Source organism: Lissotriton helveticus, chromosome 6 (genome assembly GCF_964261635.1).
Source record: "Lissotriton helveticus chromosome 6, aLisHel1.1, whole genome shotgun sequence".
NCBI classification, from domain to species: Eukaryota; Metazoa; Chordata; class Amphibia; order Caudata; family Salamandridae; genus Lissotriton; species Lissotriton helveticus.
Genome location: NC_136067.1, coordinates 965,120,313 through 965,138,594, shown reverse-complemented (window position 1 = coordinate 965,138,594; position 18,282 = coordinate 965,120,313). Strand labels below are relative to the sequence as shown.

Sequence of the window (18,282 nt, the reverse complement as noted above, 5' to 3'; positions counted from 1 at the left end):
AGATTACCCGTACAAAGGATGGTGCGATCACCGTATGTGTAGCATACGAGTACTGAAAAAAAAAAAAAAAGAAAATGTATGAATTTAATTTTAATATATTGAAAAAAAAAATTACAAAAATATTTGAATTTTGTTTTGTATTATTTTATATAAAAATGTGTAATGTAACTTAAAAAATAAAGTAACTTAAATAATTATTATACAAATGTTGGAAATTACTATAAAAAGAAATAAATATAATAATTAATACATTTAAAAATTATCATTTACAAAAGCTTTGAAATTTACTGAAAAAACCATAGGTTTCAGCCATGTTACAGTTAGGAATTAGCATTTAAAAAACCTTGCAAATTCACTGAAAAAACCATAGGTTTCAGCCACGTTACAGTTAGGCATTAGCATTTAAAAAACCTTAGAAATTCACTGGAAAAAACATAGGTTTCACACATGTTATAGTTAGCTGGACATTTCACTCATAAAAAACCATTGAAATTCCCCCGTTATAGTTAGTTCAGCTAACTATAACTTGCGCGCCCGCAATCCACTGCTGATGACGTCACATATTACATCACTCATGACATGGGTCAGTGACATCACTCATGACATCACTGATGACATCTCAAATGACATCACTGATGACATCATCCTTGTGAAAGAGTGGCAGACCTCCTCTCAGCGTAATATAACCTTTGATACACATCTTCAAAAACAGAAACTAAAATTAAAAAAAAATGGAGATACCAATACTAGTTAGAAGAACCTATTCAGTAATTCCAACATCTACCTACACATCCACTCATTCACCAACAGTTCTATATAGTCACTCATACATGTACTCACTCATCATATGTACTCATACACCTATACATCCTGTTACACACCGATACTCATCCATAGAGTTACTCACACACATGCAAATAAACTATCAAACATCTATTTACTTGTATATACAGCTATACACACAGCACTACACTTACTTCTACAGAAACGTACACATACTTACTTTCCTAAACAATCACTTATAGAAACACATACTTATTTATACAGGAACTCTTTCAATCTCTCACTCTCACATATACTCTCTTATATATATCAATAAAGACATATACTAGTTTAAAATATATGTAGTTAGTCATAAAGATACTATTGAGACAGTCATTCACTCAGTAACACAGCCATACACACACTCATCCACCCATACAGTCCTGCACACATGCTGTCTTCAAAAAACATACAGTGAGTCACCCATTCATGCATCTATGCGCTAAGTAATACCCCCACCACACCATACAGACACTCATACTGATACTCAAAAAACAATGCAATGGTCTCGGCATTATTAAAGGTAGAGCTATTGGCCTTGCTCATGACATTTTTTTTTTAATGATAAATAAATGGCATTGTCATTTATACTGCCAATAGCTTAATCGCTTGCATATGCGAGACCTACTGCATTAGCACCCACACACAGAGTAAGTAGTAGAGTAGTAGAGTGAGTAGTTGATAGTGAGTAGCAGAGTTATTAGTAAAAAGAGTATTAGAGAGCGAGTATTAAAACGTGAGAGTGAGTATTAAATAGTGAGAGAGTGAGTAGTAAAGAGTTCTAGAGCCACACACATTTACATGCACAGCCACACTCTTACATATACAAAGTGTATTTTTAGTTTCAGTAGTAAAGAGTGAGTAGTATATATAGAGTGACTAATTATGAGTGAGTAATGTTGAGTAGTACAGTGTGTGAGAGAGAGTGTGTGAGAGAGTGTGAGAGTGTGAGAGAGCGTGTGAGAGAGAGAGGTGTGAGAGAGAGAGCGTGTGAGAGAGAGAGTGTGAGAGAGAGAAAGTGTGAGAGAGAGTGTGAGAGAGAGAGAGAGAGTGTGAGAGAGAGAGAGTGTGTGAGAGAGAGAGAGTGTGAGAGAGAGAGAGTGTGAGAGAGAAAGAGAGTGTGAGAGAGAAAGAGAGTGTGAGAGAGAAAGAGTGTGAGAGAGAGTGTGAGAGAGTGTGTGAGAGAGTGTGTGAGAGAGAGTGTGAGAGAGAGAGTGAGAGAGAGAGAGAGAGTGAGAGAGTGAGAGAGAGAGAGTGTGAGAGAGTGAGAGAGAGTGTGAGAGAGAGAGTGTGAGAGAGAGAGTGAGTGTGAGAGAGTGTGAGAGAGTGTGAGAGAGTGTACATGTTTTCCCCCCCACTTTCACAAACAAGACACAAAGAATGTTTCAAGCAGATTGTGCATCCCAGCTTGAAATGGACATTCCCATATTGTAAACGGACCTCTGCTCTTTAACGTGATGGAAAATTGACTCTGTGTTTAGCAGCGAGATACAAAAACACTTTAAGGGCATTTTTTTTCTTTATTTCTAACGTTGTCTGCAGGAAAAGGGACTTACTGCCTAGGGTCATACAAGTTGGTCTATTGGCTGGTTCATCCTAAAACAACTACAACATTCAATGCACTGTTGCAATACCAGTAGTGGAATAGTTATTTTTTTCCACTGCTTGAAGAATATTATATACTGGCAATTTATACAGTTGTGTATACAATCTTATAAAATATGCAACCCTGTGCTATTAGTGAATCATTTGCATTATTCTCAATTTTCCACATTATTTGGAAGCAAAATGGATTGTTGGAACGCAACTGCGTGATAACATCTCACTGGCTTGCAGGAGAAGCTAGAAAACAATTCAGATGTTCCTCACATGGAAATGCATAGCTCCTACTGCAAACGCTCACTAATGCAACAAAATAGCCTTCGACAAATTTGAAGATGTAAACAATGAGACTGAGATGGCAAACAATGTGCAAATTAACTGTTCATGAGGTGTTCAGTAAATCTTAGGGCAGAGGGCCGCTTACAACAGAGCTCAGGGCAGTGTAAGACCTCATAGGTTGTAAGTGAGGTAAGTTATAACAGACGGTCACTATATAATAATCTTTCTAAAAGAAATCCATTTATCTGTGTTCCGCTTTCCTCTGGACTCAACACAAAGAATGGATTGCAATGGATTGCATATGTGAACTGCAATGCTGTAGTGGTTCAATGTTCTACAATGTGGGCTAATTCCAAATTTTTCTTACTTCCTCTTTGGTGAAATTTGTATCAGTCCCCAGCAGATATGGGGTGATAAAGCTCTCTCCTGGTCGCAGCTGCGTCATGAAGCCATGGAAACAGAGGTAGCAAGCAAGGAACTTCCAGCGCTTGCTTTCCACATCACGCACTGGCTCCTCTGGTGGCGGCGCAGGTGGAGGCTGGGGAGTCCTCATCATCTACAGCCATTCTCTGACTGTTCGTTACTCTAAGGCTACAGCGCCCTCCTACTAGGAAGATAAAACATGTATCCATTACCCTTGGACGTGCCTGGCAGGAGCTGCTGTTTAGTACATAACCCGAGTCCAGTAGATGAGATCAAGCTTGCAAGCACCAAACCTGGATACTCCATAACTCATTGCTAAAGTTGCACAAGCACCATTCGGCGAAAAAGTCATCAAAGATAAAAAACAAATACCACCAAATAAACACTGTTATACTTAAAACATCTAAAAAAATCAAGGGTTCTGCAACCAATCAGAGTCTGCCCGACACACATTCAGACACAGTAGCATCAAAACACACTGCACCTTAGTGCGTCCAAATGGAGATCCTGGTCCAGGCCCATCAACTTCACGTACCTTCCGTTCAGCTCTCCACTATCAATAAAAGGCCTCCTGAACCAATCCGAAAAGCGTGAAACCTCTAAATTTCATCTCAAAGTAGTGTTCTCACCAAAGTGTCTTCCTTCACCTGCTACAACTAATGGAGGAATCCTACATTCCTTACCGCAACCCACAACAAGACTTCTCTTGGTATTACAGTCACAACATTGCACCTTGGATACCGGAATTCCATTACAATCCGACTCTCTGCTAAAACCATTGTTGAATGTGACGGGCCGGGGCCTATGCGGCGCAAATCATCTTTGGACCTTGGTGGTTGGACATCACCCTGATACAGGTTGCCTTGCATCAGCTACAGATCAAACGAAAAATCCCACTTCAAGACACTGTATAGTACCCATGCCACGATCTGGTAGGGTGTAAGTTTACCTTGCCAAAGCCTTGGGCCAATGTAATCAGGCTAGAAACCGGAGGTCAGCCTGCCTGCGCCTAGGAGTGAACAGGCTTCATAGCAACTGAAATTGGAGGCATCCTAAAACACAAGACTCCTTTGTCTGGAATCCTCTACCCCTCCACTAGCGCCAAGGGAAAATTCCTGCGATTTCGCAGAAACAATCTACGGAAGCCACCATGCTCCAGAGAGGTCATATTCAAATGACTGTAGTTCTAGTGGTCACGCAGAAAAAACCTATAAATAAAATAATACAAGAGGAGGGGTCAGATCGGCAGGTGAACGCACACTAAACATTCAACAACACAGAGGAAATCCTCAATAGCACGAGGACAGAGGGAATAAGCACAACACCGCTGGAGAGGGAGGGAGGGGTGGGGGCCCGGGGGAGTGACGAAGGAGAGCTGCGGCAGAGGGATGGGGGAGGCGACAGCGCGACACCAGGACCCAACCGACCCGAGACAAGCTGGGATATGAACCTGTGACTATGAGGTTGTACACAGGCCCGCCCCTATAGTGGATGCATCGGATGTATGACGTTACAACGCAGGCTATTACAACGCCTGCCTTTACAACGCGGTTTTTACATCGCAAACCTTTACAACGCATAGCGCTTAGAGGTGCTGGATAGTGGTAAGTATAATTTTCTATTCCAACTCCAGTCCCCGTGGACACTAGGGAAGGTGTTGGATAGAAAATTAAACTTATTCCCTATCCTAGAGCGCCCCCCAGCGCAATGCGTTGTAATGGTTTGCGTTGTAATGACCGCATTGTAATGGTAGTGCGTTGTAATAGTTTCATTGTAAAGGTTGTTCACCGGATGCATCAGACCACTGAGCCACCACCGCTGCGGGAGACCAACGAGGCGCGCATACGAGGAAGCAAGGGGCCATCAACAAACAGAAGTACGGAAGCAAGGCGCCACACAGTACCAGTAATCATAGTAGAAACCACTGAAACACAACCCAAATCTTGGAGGCAGTGAACATCCAACGTTGGATAATAATAAGAGAGTAATGTGCGTTATGGGGAGGCACAAAAGACACCGTAGTAGCGAAAACGAGGCAACTTCCCAAACGCAGTGCAGCCCTGCTCCCTTGGGACAGCAGTAGTAAGCGCAACTCGTGAAAAACAGATTGCAACCGCTTGCAGACAAATTACCATTGCCTACACTCCTGCGGCCAAGTAACAACTCCGCCAGGTGAGCGCCAGCGGTCCCGCTACCAATTCAAAAGGTCACGAGTAGAACAGATGTTTAATTGTCAGCCAACTCAATCTATTTATCTATCTGTGAAGGATGAACGGCTGAGTGGTCACGATAACCCCATGCCCCAGAGCCGCTAGAGCCGGGCAGAAACACCACTAGACGGGGGGGGAGCAGAAATCACTGGCACCCACCCCGACATAGGGAAAAACAGACGCAATCAACGGGCGGCGGGAACCCGCGAAACGGGAAATGCAGCCGCAGGCCGAGTCGGGCCAGAGGCCAGAACCGGTCCGCCCCTAAACACAGTATGTAATGACTGGCAGGCAACCTAACACAAATATATAAGTGTTTTCATATCAGACAAACACGGTGATAGCCAACCGAGCCTCGAGGCCACAACGGTACATATCAACATTAGAGGGGGCCGGGGATCCTCGTGCTTTCAGGTACAACCGCCCCGGGAGCAGGGCTGGAACCACTCACTGCCAGAGCCCACAGAGACGGGCCGCCAAATTCCATAGCACAAACCCCAGAGCCCGCTATAGCAGGGCATCAAGTCGCAAGGTGGGGGTGGGAGCGCTGGGCAGACCACAAGTGCGAGGGCCAGAAGGTGGGGGAACCAGTAACTGAGCCTGCTAGAGCTTGTCCCACTTACCTGTACTCTGGAGGAACTGCATCACAGAACAAAACAAGAAAAACTGCAAAAACAAAATGGCGGCCGCAACTCCGAAAATTTTCGAATTCGGGGGCGTGTTTTGGCTTCTGAGTGACGGGTGACGTCACAGGGCGAAAGAACGCCAAAAACACGCCCCCGAATCCGAAAGAGAAGGGGCTTGTTTGGAGTGACGCCTCTCTCCTCCAATGGCTGGCCTCCATTTAGGAAGCCAGCCAATGGAAAAGAGGTGGAGGAGAGAGACGGGTTCCAAGCCCCGTCTAAAAATCATTAAATCTCCGACCAAAGACTGCGCAAGCGCAGCCTTTAGGTCCGAGACCTAAAAACCAACTAATAACCCATATAGACACTCATGTAGCTACTCACCAACCCATGCAGCCACTTATAGACAAAGTGAGACACTGATACAGAAATTTACATATTTAAACATTACTCGCTAATACATATATTCACTGATACACAATCAATTTTACAAAAAAAACAATCCATTTAAACACTTATTTACCCATTCATTCTTCCGTCGACCTTTAGATATACATATATAAAAAATATTTATTTTTCAGATAGACACACATTCACTGGATGATGTCATGAGGGATGTCATGAGTGATGTCACTGACCATGTCATGAGTGATATAATATGTGACGTCATCAGCAGTGGATTGCGGGTGCGTGAGTTATAGTTAGCTGAACTAACTATAACGGGGGAATTTCAATGGTTTCGTATGAGAGAAATGTCCAGCTAACTATAACATGTGTGAAACCTATGTTTTTTCCAGTGAATTTCTAAGGTTTTTTAAATGCTAATTCCTAACTGTAACGTGGCTGAAACCTATGGTTTTTCAGTAAAAAAAACATTATATACAGATATATATATATATATATATATATTTATATGTTACCCACTGGCAGTCGCCAGTAGGTAGTAATAGTTAGGACTTGGCTATAACTTTGGCGTCGTTTAACCAATCTGCATGAGATTTTGCTATTGATTGCGAAAGTTTGAGGGTGATCCGTGCAGTGGGGATTGAGAATTTGGGGCACAAAATAAGGTTGCGTTTTAAATGTTAATTCTCATATGAGCTTTTAGCCACCTCTATAGCCCGAACCGGTGAACAGTCTTAAACCAAATTTGGCAGGGAGGTAGTTGTCGGTTCAAAGTAGTGCCTTTTGCTTATTTGGTATAAATTTGTTCAGTAGTTTTTGAGAAATGTAAGTTTAAAATTATAGTGATATCTCTGGCCACTGATATTTTGTGAAGGTTTCGTAATGAATCGCGAATGCATACACCAACGGGAATGCTCAGATTGGCTGGTCACAACCTGAATAGAAAGTTGCGGCCACCATTTTATCTACGGTTCCCGGGACTGAAAATGTTTGTGAAAGCCCACATAAGGGGTCAGGGTGAAGATACTCTGAGATCATGGTTGAGAAATGGAAGTGTTAGTGACACAAGCTATGTGTCCAAAATAGATATTTTTTACTGCGCGTGATATTCGCAACGATGTCGTGAACTCCAGCGTGGACCCCATGTACCATCGCCAAGACATCGCAACTATCGACGTCATCACGAATATTGGTGAATCATTAATGCGCTTTCTTATAGAGATATAGAGATATTGAGATTCTGATAAATGTTTTTATAGCGTTATTCATATAGTGAGTTATCTACTGTGATGGTTAGAATTATTTATATAGTGTGTAGAATACTGTAATATCTGTGCAGATATGTGTTTTCACTGTATGGGAAAGGCGCAATTGTCACGATTAACGTCATCACGATGTTCCGAATGACCGCAAAACCTAAAAAAGATCTGAAAGATGGTTTTTAAAGAAACGTAGAACAAAAATACGAGTTTAAGCATGCTTTGGAAGTAGTATGTACATAGAAATGTGTGTAGGGCAATGTTCAGAATGTTTTTTTTTTTACATAATATTTTTGGATGTGTTGGTGGCATTTGAATGCCTGCGTTTGGTTTCCTTTTTTCGGAACGTGTCCACTGGGATTGCAAAATCATCGTGAAGATCCCCTAAAAATAAAGAGAAAAAAACCTTTAAACACTTCACAATATTTTGGTACCTGGGTGCTTCTGACAAGAACCGTTGTGTTGGTTGTATGTATATGGCTGCTACATATAAGACCAGATGAAGAGTTTCAGGTAACTTAGAAACACCCTGTTGCCTTCATCTGTAAAGTGCACTCCATCATTTCTATAAATTCCATGCATGTCAAAACGCAGGTTTTTATTATACATACAGCCCATGAGATGATCTCTCATGCAGAAACAGTTTTCTTAACATGTTTCCTGGCTTTGACAATCTGTGGACAGAATTGATTGACCACTTCCATTTCTGTCCTTGGCTTATATTAGAGTACACCATGACAGTGTGAGTGAAGAGCAACATAGGTACTGCAAAGGTTTCTTTCATTAAGATTACAGCCCTACCCCAGTCAATGTGCCTATTTCATAGCCACAGCAATGCACAATCATGAGGTGAGGGGCTTGGGAATCTACACCAGATTTAACCAAAGCCAGCAACTGATGAAACTACAGCCCTCTCTGGCCAAACCAAGTAATCTGCTCATTTGGCAAACCCACGTGTCTGTCAATACTTCTCTGTTTTGGAGCCTCTTTAGCCCAATAGATGTAGCTGTGGTCAGCAATCCATACTGTAAGCATTTTGAAGTGAAGGAGCAATAGTAGTCAAGAGAAGGCTGAAGCTAAATGAAGTAGTTTTCCAAAGGAAAAGCAGTTAAAATGTAGGTGTTTTTTTTACAAAACATATATATATATATATACATATTTCATTGGATGCTATCAGCATGAAAGTGAATACAATAAAGTTAGATAGTGTGTTGGATGGTTGAGAAAGAAGTCTCATTATTGGACAATGTTTAAAAAAAGAAATGTAATGCAGACATGGAAATGCTTTTGAATCTGTGGAGTAAACCACACCTGCTGTATCTTATTTGAAAGCAGAATGTTCCACTGGGTTGCTAGTTATACTGAGTTAAGATTTTTTTAGGGGGTATTATTTATTGTTAAAGAGACGGATTTTTTGGGGAAAAGTTGAGGAGTGATGACATATTGTAAGTAATGTGGTACAAAAGGGGGTGGTGATGGACGGAGCATCTGAACCAATCAAACACTCACACCCAGTCAACAGATCTGGGTTTAATCCATCACCGTTCTTTAGCCAAGGAAGCTTGTTTCCGGTCCAGTGAAGGCATGGCTTGGTAGTTGGGGCTGGACTGTTCCCATGAGGCACAGGGTCAGACTGATTTGCATATGGCCATGTCTGAACTGGGGCGGCAGAGTGGGCTAAAGAATGGTAATGGATCAAACCCAGATCTGGTGTCTGGGTGTGAGTGTTTGATTGGTTCAGTTGCTCCGTCCATCACCACCCCCTTTTGTACCGATATTGTAAGTAATGGCAAGTTTTAATTTCCAACTCAGGACAATGTAATAAACTGTTGTGTAGTAATTCAATTTGCCAAAAATTAAGCTAGATATTGGTTTGAACTCCTGCTTTATTTTGTGAATATTCTGCAATGATCCGGCAAACATCTTGAAAACGTGGCGACAGGAACCTCCTTTCGAAAGAGCGGGTAAGGGTGAACAGATGCTAACCATATACGAGTGGAGATGCAGTAGTCTAAAATGAAAGACACAATTTCATTTGCTGCCTTTCTCATGATGATAGAGTGGAAAGTTGCCATTTTAGACTTGCTTTGTATGAGTGTGGTGTACCATTCCTGTGCATAGTTTTTACAAATCCTAACAGTGTCCAAACTATGCAGACAGAGCTAAATCATCAAAATAATCTACAAACTGAATTCAGTGGTATGTATATAACTTGGGAATTATTAAACAAAATTACATTAGAAATGAAGATGTATATTGGAGTTTGATTAAATGGAGAATCATAGTGATGAGAAAACAATGTATGAATTGAACTGTATCTAATAGAGGGTATGTGCTTAAGAGGTTAGTGGTGAATGTTTTGGGAAGTAAGAGAAAAATGAATTAGTGCCTGTTTATTACATTGTGCATTTTGTTGGGCTAAAAACTAAGAATGCTTTAAATGTGTAAACATAATGTGCAGAATAGATACAGCTGTCATTTGCATTATGGGAGTTGTAGTACTTTTAGTAACATTATTAAACAGGAATAGTGTAGTTAGAAATAAAAGATGAGAACATGTTGTCTGTGTGTAAAAGAATTAGAAAGATGCAATAGGAAAAATTGATGGACAGAATGCAGAACAATGTCATACATTCACCCCAGTACAGAGATCTGGGCCTAAATCCATTGTTTTGCTCACCATGCTATTCCAGTTTGCTGGGGTGGTGTGGTGAGCAAATGAATGATGGTTTTAACCGAGATCCTTGTGACTGGGGGTGAATGCTTGCATTGTCCAGCATTCCATCCATCGATTATTTCTTTTGCACAAGAATTAGAAAGAAGTAATACTTGTTATGTATATATCGGGAAGTGTTTGTCAATGTGTTTTTAACTTATATGACCACTTTGCATATGCTTAGATGGTGAGATTTATTTTTTGTGCTTGCACATAGCTATATATACGGTGGGACGTTTGAGTTTGCTTAAAGATGCAGAGAGGTATATAGGTTGGGAAAGATGGCTTGAAGGTGTACATCTATTAAGAAATCGCGGATTTGTTTACAAGGTGATCTATGTTTAGTAAGGCTGATGAAAATCTCATGTATATGGTGAGGATTGTGTTAGTCTTTAAACATGCTTTGTTTAAAATTGAGAAAGATTAATAGTGCAGAATGCCTCGAGAGTTCTTGTGCTAGCTTCACTTTGAGTGTAACTTTTGTTTGAGATATGCTGAATATATGTTTTAGAAGCAGAAGAAGTATTTGAGAAATGATGTAGGTATGCCATTCGCTAAAGGTTTTGTGCTTTGAAAATTTTCAAAATGTTGTTTTCTGTTTTAGATACGTACTGATGCATGTGCACTCTCAGTAGAAAAGCATTATATGTTGCAAGAGGGCCATGTATGCAATTATATATTAAGTTTGATACCCAGATTTCACTCACACATAGCTTAGAGTAAAAGCATATATATAGCAGTACAGATAGTTTGATACTGGCAGAAAGAGATAACCAATGATTCAGAGATATAGTGACAATTGTTAGGTATCTAAAAGGAATGAAGGTACTTTCTCAGTCACTCAGGCAGTATTCAGGTAGTTGTGGAATCACCCAGCCACTACCCAGGCAGTCATCAAATCAGTGATTCACTATCCATGGAGTTATTCAATTATCCAGAAACTATACATTACTCGTGCAATCAGGCAGGCATAAATTATATAGTTATTGAAGTATGCAGGCACTATGTATACATTCCTCTAATCGCCTAGGTACTATCTATTGACTTATGCAATTAACAAAGCTGTAACAATGCAATCGTTAAAACATTTGTGTAGCACTTATGCAGCCATTTAAACACCCACTTACAACCCATGCAGTCATTGAAATACTGAGGTATATGCGTGCACAAATGAAACACTCAGGATCTACTCATGTAATTACTTAGCGAGTACCATTGTGGTAAACCTATCAACCATCCAGTACCAATGCAGTCATTTAATTACTGTGCCAATAGTCTTGCACTAATACAATCACCCCAGCAGTATATTTACTTTCATCCAATCTCTCAAGCGCTAACAATGGAATTATGCAGTCACTCAGACAGAAGTCATGCACTCATCTAATTAGGTCTAATTAGGTAGGCACTACTGATGCACTTATTCAATTCTGCGGGCACTACCCATGTAGGTATGTAAGCATCCAGGCACTATCTCTTCACTCAACCAAAAAGACATGGGCTGCATCCAATTGCTTAAACACTATTTTTCCACTCATTCAATAGGCTAGGTGCTATGCATGGGCTTAAACAATGATGCATGCACTATCCATGCACTGCACTCTTGCAATCATCCAGGCACTAGAGTTGCACTCATTTAATCATCCTATCAGTATCTATGCATGTATTGAATTATTGAAGCATTAGTCACGCACTTGTTGAATCATTCAGGCTCTACTCATGCACGCACACAAACACCCAGATACTAGTGGTATACTCATGCAAACACGTAGGCAGTGAGAATGCAGATATGGAATGACCCATGGAGTTATGACAGCATCAGGGAATCATCTAGGTACTACTTGTATCCTCAGGGAATCACCTAGGCACTACCTAGGCACTCATTCAATCATCCAGGGAGTATTGATGTATTTAACCACAAATCCATGTATTTACAAGTTTTAGTGAGGAATATGGGTGATAGGTTTGCTACAATGGTACTCTACGTAATTACATGAGTAGAGCCTGAGTATTTCATTAGTGCACGCGTATGCCTCACTATTTCAATGCGTGCTTGGATTGTAAGTAGGTGTTTAGATGATGTATTGGTTTTGCGCAAATGTTATAATGATTGCATAGTTACAGCCTTGTAAATGTAGTGTTACATTTAAAACAGAAAGAACGAGTTGTGAGGATAGTTGCTAAGGCCTTTGCTTTGAAGAGGAAGCTTTTCATTTTGATTCTAAATAGAATGAAGATGTTTACAAGAAACCTGGTCATCAGATGAGATTTCTATAGATGACTACTGCTCCTACTGTGGTCCCGCAACTAAATCTTCATCAAGGAGAGCTAAAGGTGGTATTCTGGAGCTTATGGTGGTTAAATATGGACCAATAGTACTCAAATGTATAAATGTATCTCTTTGGAATGTATGACATTACAACGCATGCTTTTACCACGCATGCCTTTACAACGCGGTATTTACAACAAATACCTTTACAACGCATAGTGCTTTGGGGCGCTGGATAGTGAACAGTTTAATTTACTATTCCAACTCAAGTCCCCGTGGATAGTAGGGAAGGTGTTGGATAGTAAATTAAATCTATTCCCTATCCTAGAGCGCCCCTCAGCGCAATGCGTTGTAAAGGTATTCGTTGTAAATACCGCGTATTAAAGGCATTGCGTGGTAAAAGTTGCGTTGTAAAGGATGTTTCCCATCTCTTTGGTTCCAACTAATAACTATCTCAGGTCTGTCCAAGGTCAAAGTATTATTGGTTAACTGGTACCATAATATTTTTGACAAAGGGAATTGTCAAGTAATGGAGTCCCTGCAAGTGGAAATTACAAAAGCAACCATCAAATGGCAACCATTTTGTCTTTTAAGGGTTGGGGATTTTAATTGTACAATTTGTACGTTTAGATCACAGTGTGCCAGTGGGTTAGAAGACATTGAGGGGCAGCCCCAGACACACTTCACCCACTCTCCGCAGGGCGATGCACGATTTCTATTCTTATAGCTAATGATTTAAGTTTGCCATGCAACTATGGTTGTAAGCCTTTTTTGGATCACCCAAATTTTATCGGTGGAAGGGCTAGCTCGATAGATATTATGCTAATGTGAAAGCACTTCACCACTCTGGTTCAGGATTTTAAAGTTGAGCCAAATTGTGCGAGCGATCACTACTCTCTTGTTGCCTCGTTTGATCTGCAACCAAATAGAGCATGTGATGATACCGGCCAATCAATTTTAATGCTAACAAAGATGTAGGTTGAATTGGGGACATGTAAACCATTTTAATTTGAGGAAGATACTATTATTAATAATTATACTAATAGATAGATGTTTACAATATGATTCTTCCCCGGTAGAAGTGGTTCGGGCGTTCAAGCTACTTTGCTGTGATGTAGCTCAGAGGCTGACCCGGAAGGTCATCCAAAAGCAACCGCTTGAGGTGCAATGATTCAATATAGAATGCTCCAAAGCTCACAAGGGATTAAAAAGCACACTACGTAATACCCCTCGTGATAGGGAGCTAATTAATGCCACAAGGAGCAAATATAAAAGGGTGATTGAAGATAAGAAAGAGGAATTAATGAAGAGGGCGTGGGAAGACTTGGAACAAGCTGGCTCACTCAAAGATTCTAAAAGAAATTGGGAAATTATTAATCGCCCATTGTTTACTGAAGAGGTGAGTCAGATTGACTCACTGATACTAGGACAAACATGGGAACCCCATTTTGTAGGCATCTTCTATCCCTAATATAAAGGGCAGAGAATGAAACAGGGGAAACAGCCATAGACCTATCCTCAGCCACTGAACTAAGTCTATCTATTACAATGGACTAGGTGGAGGTTGCTCTATCTCAGGGCATTTGTCTGAAAGCCCCTGGTCCTGATGGGGTTCCCCTTGACCTCTTTAAAAATTATGTTAAACTTTGGGCACATTTTCTTACGAATATGTTTAAAGTAGCCATTATTGGCCCATTACCCTCATTATGGAAGGAAGCAACAGTGGTCGAAAGTCTCTATAAAAGGAGCAAGAAGTGACCCCTCATGCTATAGGCCCATTTCATTGATAGATGCTATGGCTAAGGTTTTGGGCCGGGTCCTCCTTGCACGCTGAGGAGATTGGGCATCAGAAAATGGGATTATGTTCAATACGCAATATGGCTTCAGGAGAGGGTGGGATACAACTCAACAATGTCTTAATGTATCTCTAATTATTAATAGGCATGTAAGGTCCATGAAGAGCTCTATTCATCTGGCCTTCATGGACCATCCAGTGCTTTTGATACTGTCAATTGAGATAAATGATGGGCTCTGTTAGAAGGTATGGGTGTGGAAGAAGTGCTGGTAACCCTACTCCGCAGGCTCCACATGGGTACCACAGAAAAAGTAAGATATGCCAGTAAAGGGGAAAAACATACCCAATTATTTTCACGGAGGGAGTCAGGCAAGGGTGCATTTTTGCCCCTTCCTGTTTTTTATTTATTCAAATGGGTTGGAGGCTTTCTTATTCATTAAAGAACTGGATTTTCCCAAAATTGGCAATAAACCTGCCTGCTTTTATCCTATGCAGGTAACATGGTTTTATTAGCAAGGACAGCTATGAGTTTACAGAAATCCCTTGATGCTTTTACTGATTTTATGACCTCGCTTGATTTCAAAGTTAATTTTATAAAATCATATTCAATGGTATGTGGACCTGAAACCACTAAAACAAAAACTCTTATTGTGCAGGGAAAGAAGACAGAAAAGTTTAGTAATTTTGCATACTTAGGTTTTCCTTTTAATAGTCATTTGAGTTGGAAACCACTTTTAACCCAAAGAGCCCAGCAGACAAGTAAGGTAATAGACACTCTATTTCGCTTTGCTTGTAAATTGGGGCATATGCCTGTGAAGGAATGAATTACCCTCTATAGAACCAAATGTTTCTCGATTGCCTCATTTGGAGCTGGTGTTTGGGACTACGCTAAACACCAACAACTTGTAGCAATGGAAAACAAATTCATGAAAAAGCTGCTGATGCTCCCAAAAAGTGCTCCTACCCTATTCTGCCATACTTGGCCTTGAATTTATGGAAGACCGTATAGGCAGTGCCCCATTGCTCCTATGGGCCAAGATATGGACCTCTGAGGACTAAACGTTCTCACGTTATGTTATTAGAGACTGCTTAAAATAAGACAATGTTTTAAAGATTCCATGGTTTTAACATTTAAAGAGGAAATATCATGAGATTGGTCTTGAATACTTTTTTGAAGACTCTGAAGGTATTCCCTTGATTGCTAAATGTATTATTAAGGAGGCATACCGCTCCAGGGACAATAGGCTTATTAGTTACCAACATGACAATATGGAAGACCCCCTTTTGCCTCCTGCCCCTGCACAATTTTATTCATCTCTTTCCATTAAGATTCAGTTTCAATTTTACCTAACTAGGTTCCGTTTATGCACAGTGCACTTTTTGAAGGCATTTCCTTGCCAAGGAGGGTGGTCAAACAAGCGTATTCCCTGCCCATGTGATAATATCTCCATTCAAAGCACTATGTACTTTATATTATTTTGCACTTTATATTAAAGAGAGAGAACTACATTTCACTCCCACTATTAAGAAATGCTGATCCTTGGTCGTATATTGATGGCTTTAAGTTTTTTACAGTCTTTGGCCACGGCTGAAATTTGTATTGCTGTAGCTAATTACATAAGAGCCTCTATAGCAATCAGAAAGCATTATGAGTAAAATTTGTTTAGAGATTTTAATCTGTTATTGGGAATCTTGTATGTATTGTATTTTAATATTTTTTAATTTGTAAATATTTTTATGGTTCTTTGAGCCGAAACAAAGTTATTCTTGACTTGACTTGACTTGACTGAAGACTCTTGACAAAATAGTGTTTTGCATGAGGAGAGAAAACCAGAAGAAAAGATTAGTGAATAGAAGCAACTGTTGTACAGTTGTTAGTGGACAATGGATACATACTTTTTGTACAGAGGCTTTCTTTAATGAAGAAAGCTATCTCATGGATGACAAATTAGTTCATGCTATTGATTAAGAAGACACTGTTATCAAACGAAGAATGGTCCTATAGCAAAAGAGGTGATGCAATCTAAAAATGTAGAAGATGGTATTGCAGAAGATGTACGAGGAAGGCATAATCAGGGTACTGTATACAAATGGAATTGTAGTAGTGTTTCTAGTATTAGACAGGAATCCATTGATATGTTAAGAAAATTCCTATGTATTTTTCCAAGGCCTAAGTTTGAAACACAAAATAAGTTATACCACTCAACAATGTTAACTTTAGGTAGGTGTCTATATTATGTAAAATATCCTGCTTTATGTTTAGGAGAAATAGTAGCGCCCTTTTGCATGGTAGTGTGGCAGACGTAGAAAAGGTTTCTGGTGATTGCAGTATCGTGCCTTTGGTCCTGAGAAGGATTCTAGGTAAAATGAAGCGTTGTTAAGCGGAGGAGTTGCAGAACAAGAAGCATATATTACAGTTGATAGTTTTTAAAAAGAGCTTACAACATTTAATAGAGTGTTCTGTAAAAACCAGACCATGTTTGTATTTGTTGTTGATACACTTAGTAGAAGATTTAAACACAGACTTTTGACTTAGATTTAAAAAGTGAAAAAGTAGATTATGATGAGCTGGGTATTTATTTGTAGAGGGATGGTTTGACTTGTGTATATGGCAAGTTATATGTAAGTAGTGTTACAATAAATTGGAAGATAATAAAATGAACAACAGATAGATATTAGATGCCTATTTTGTGAGATAATAAAGTGCCTGCTAATGTAGAAAAACTATGAATGTCAAAAATAAAAAATAAACCATCAACATTTATTATTCTTTCCAGCATTGCGAAGGGCCATTATGGACTGATCTCCAGCACTAACTTCAACTCCACAATCCATGCAGTATGATGTCATTGGGGAAAACTGTGGAGCCAAATCTTGACGCTGAGATTGGACTTTTGACTGGACTCTCTGCTTCGGTGTTGTTGTGCTGCTATTGAAGTCGAGGGTCCTTCAGCTTTGCATTGCCTTCTTGCTGCTCCCTTGAATTCATCTTATAAAATGTGCAAAAAATATAAAAGGGGGAAAAGAACACCATGTATGATTTTTGGCAGCATTTTGAATACCTCTAACACACTGCTCACCAGCACTTATAACAACACTACAGCCCATGCCCAAACGTGTCCATTCTTGACAACTCTGGAGGGATATCTGTTGCAGTAGTCTGCACATCAGAAGGGAGTTTCTGACCAGAATTGTTGCTGCTGCCACTGAAGTAGATGATCCTCTAGCTTCACTCTGCTTTAGATAGTATAATATGGACATTGTCCCACATGAATATTTTTTGTTCGTCCTTCCAGAGAGGGTCTTGTCATACATTGAGCATTGCACTAGTTTTGCAGCAGTTCTTGATTCCCCATAAGTGTGGGTAACAATGGATAGTTTAAGGTTTGTTTGGAAGTTATGGTGTGTTTGTGTGTTTAGATGTTGAAAGTTTTTTGTTTAGAGTTGTTTTTAAAAAAAATATGTTGTTAAAATAAATTTAAACCAATATGTTACTAAACAGTTAAACTTCAACTTTGTGTAAAATATGCCTATATCTGTTTTACACTTTTTCATTTGTATTTATGACTACTGATGTCATTGCGGCCGCCGGTGTTACTGTGAAGAAAGAAAATGCATTTTTGACAAATGAATACAAAGGGGAAAGTTATACTAGTATCTTACTAAATAGCTACACTAAAACCTTATCTCAAATATGTCTATATATGTGTTTTATACTTTGTCAAAAATATCCTGTATTTGCAGTCTGTCCTTGGCAGTGGCACTCATAGAATCATACAGGCACTACCTGTGCAATCATCAAGGACCTCCTTTCAGCATCACTCTGCAAACGTGCCTCCTGGCATAGTACTAGTTGGGAGATGAAGTCCCCTTGGCTATTGA

The 18,282-nt window shown here is 40.0% G+C and overlaps 1 long non-coding RNA gene across 3 annotated transcripts in view; it reads left to right on the top strand.

Annotated features, from left to right (window-relative positions):
- The window catches only part of LOC144763224 (uncharacterized), a 497,352-nt gene extending 479,344 nt beyond the window's left edge, over positions 1 to 18,008 (top strand). For all 3 annotated transcript variants that reach the window (XR_013596192.1, XR_013596194.1, XR_013596193.1), the window contains one exon: positions 17,178 to 18,008. This is a non-coding gene — a long non-coding RNA (uncharacterized LOC144763224). The remainder of the gene's footprint in view (positions 1 to 17,177) is intronic.
- Positions 18,009 to 18,282: the final 274 nt, after the last annotated feature.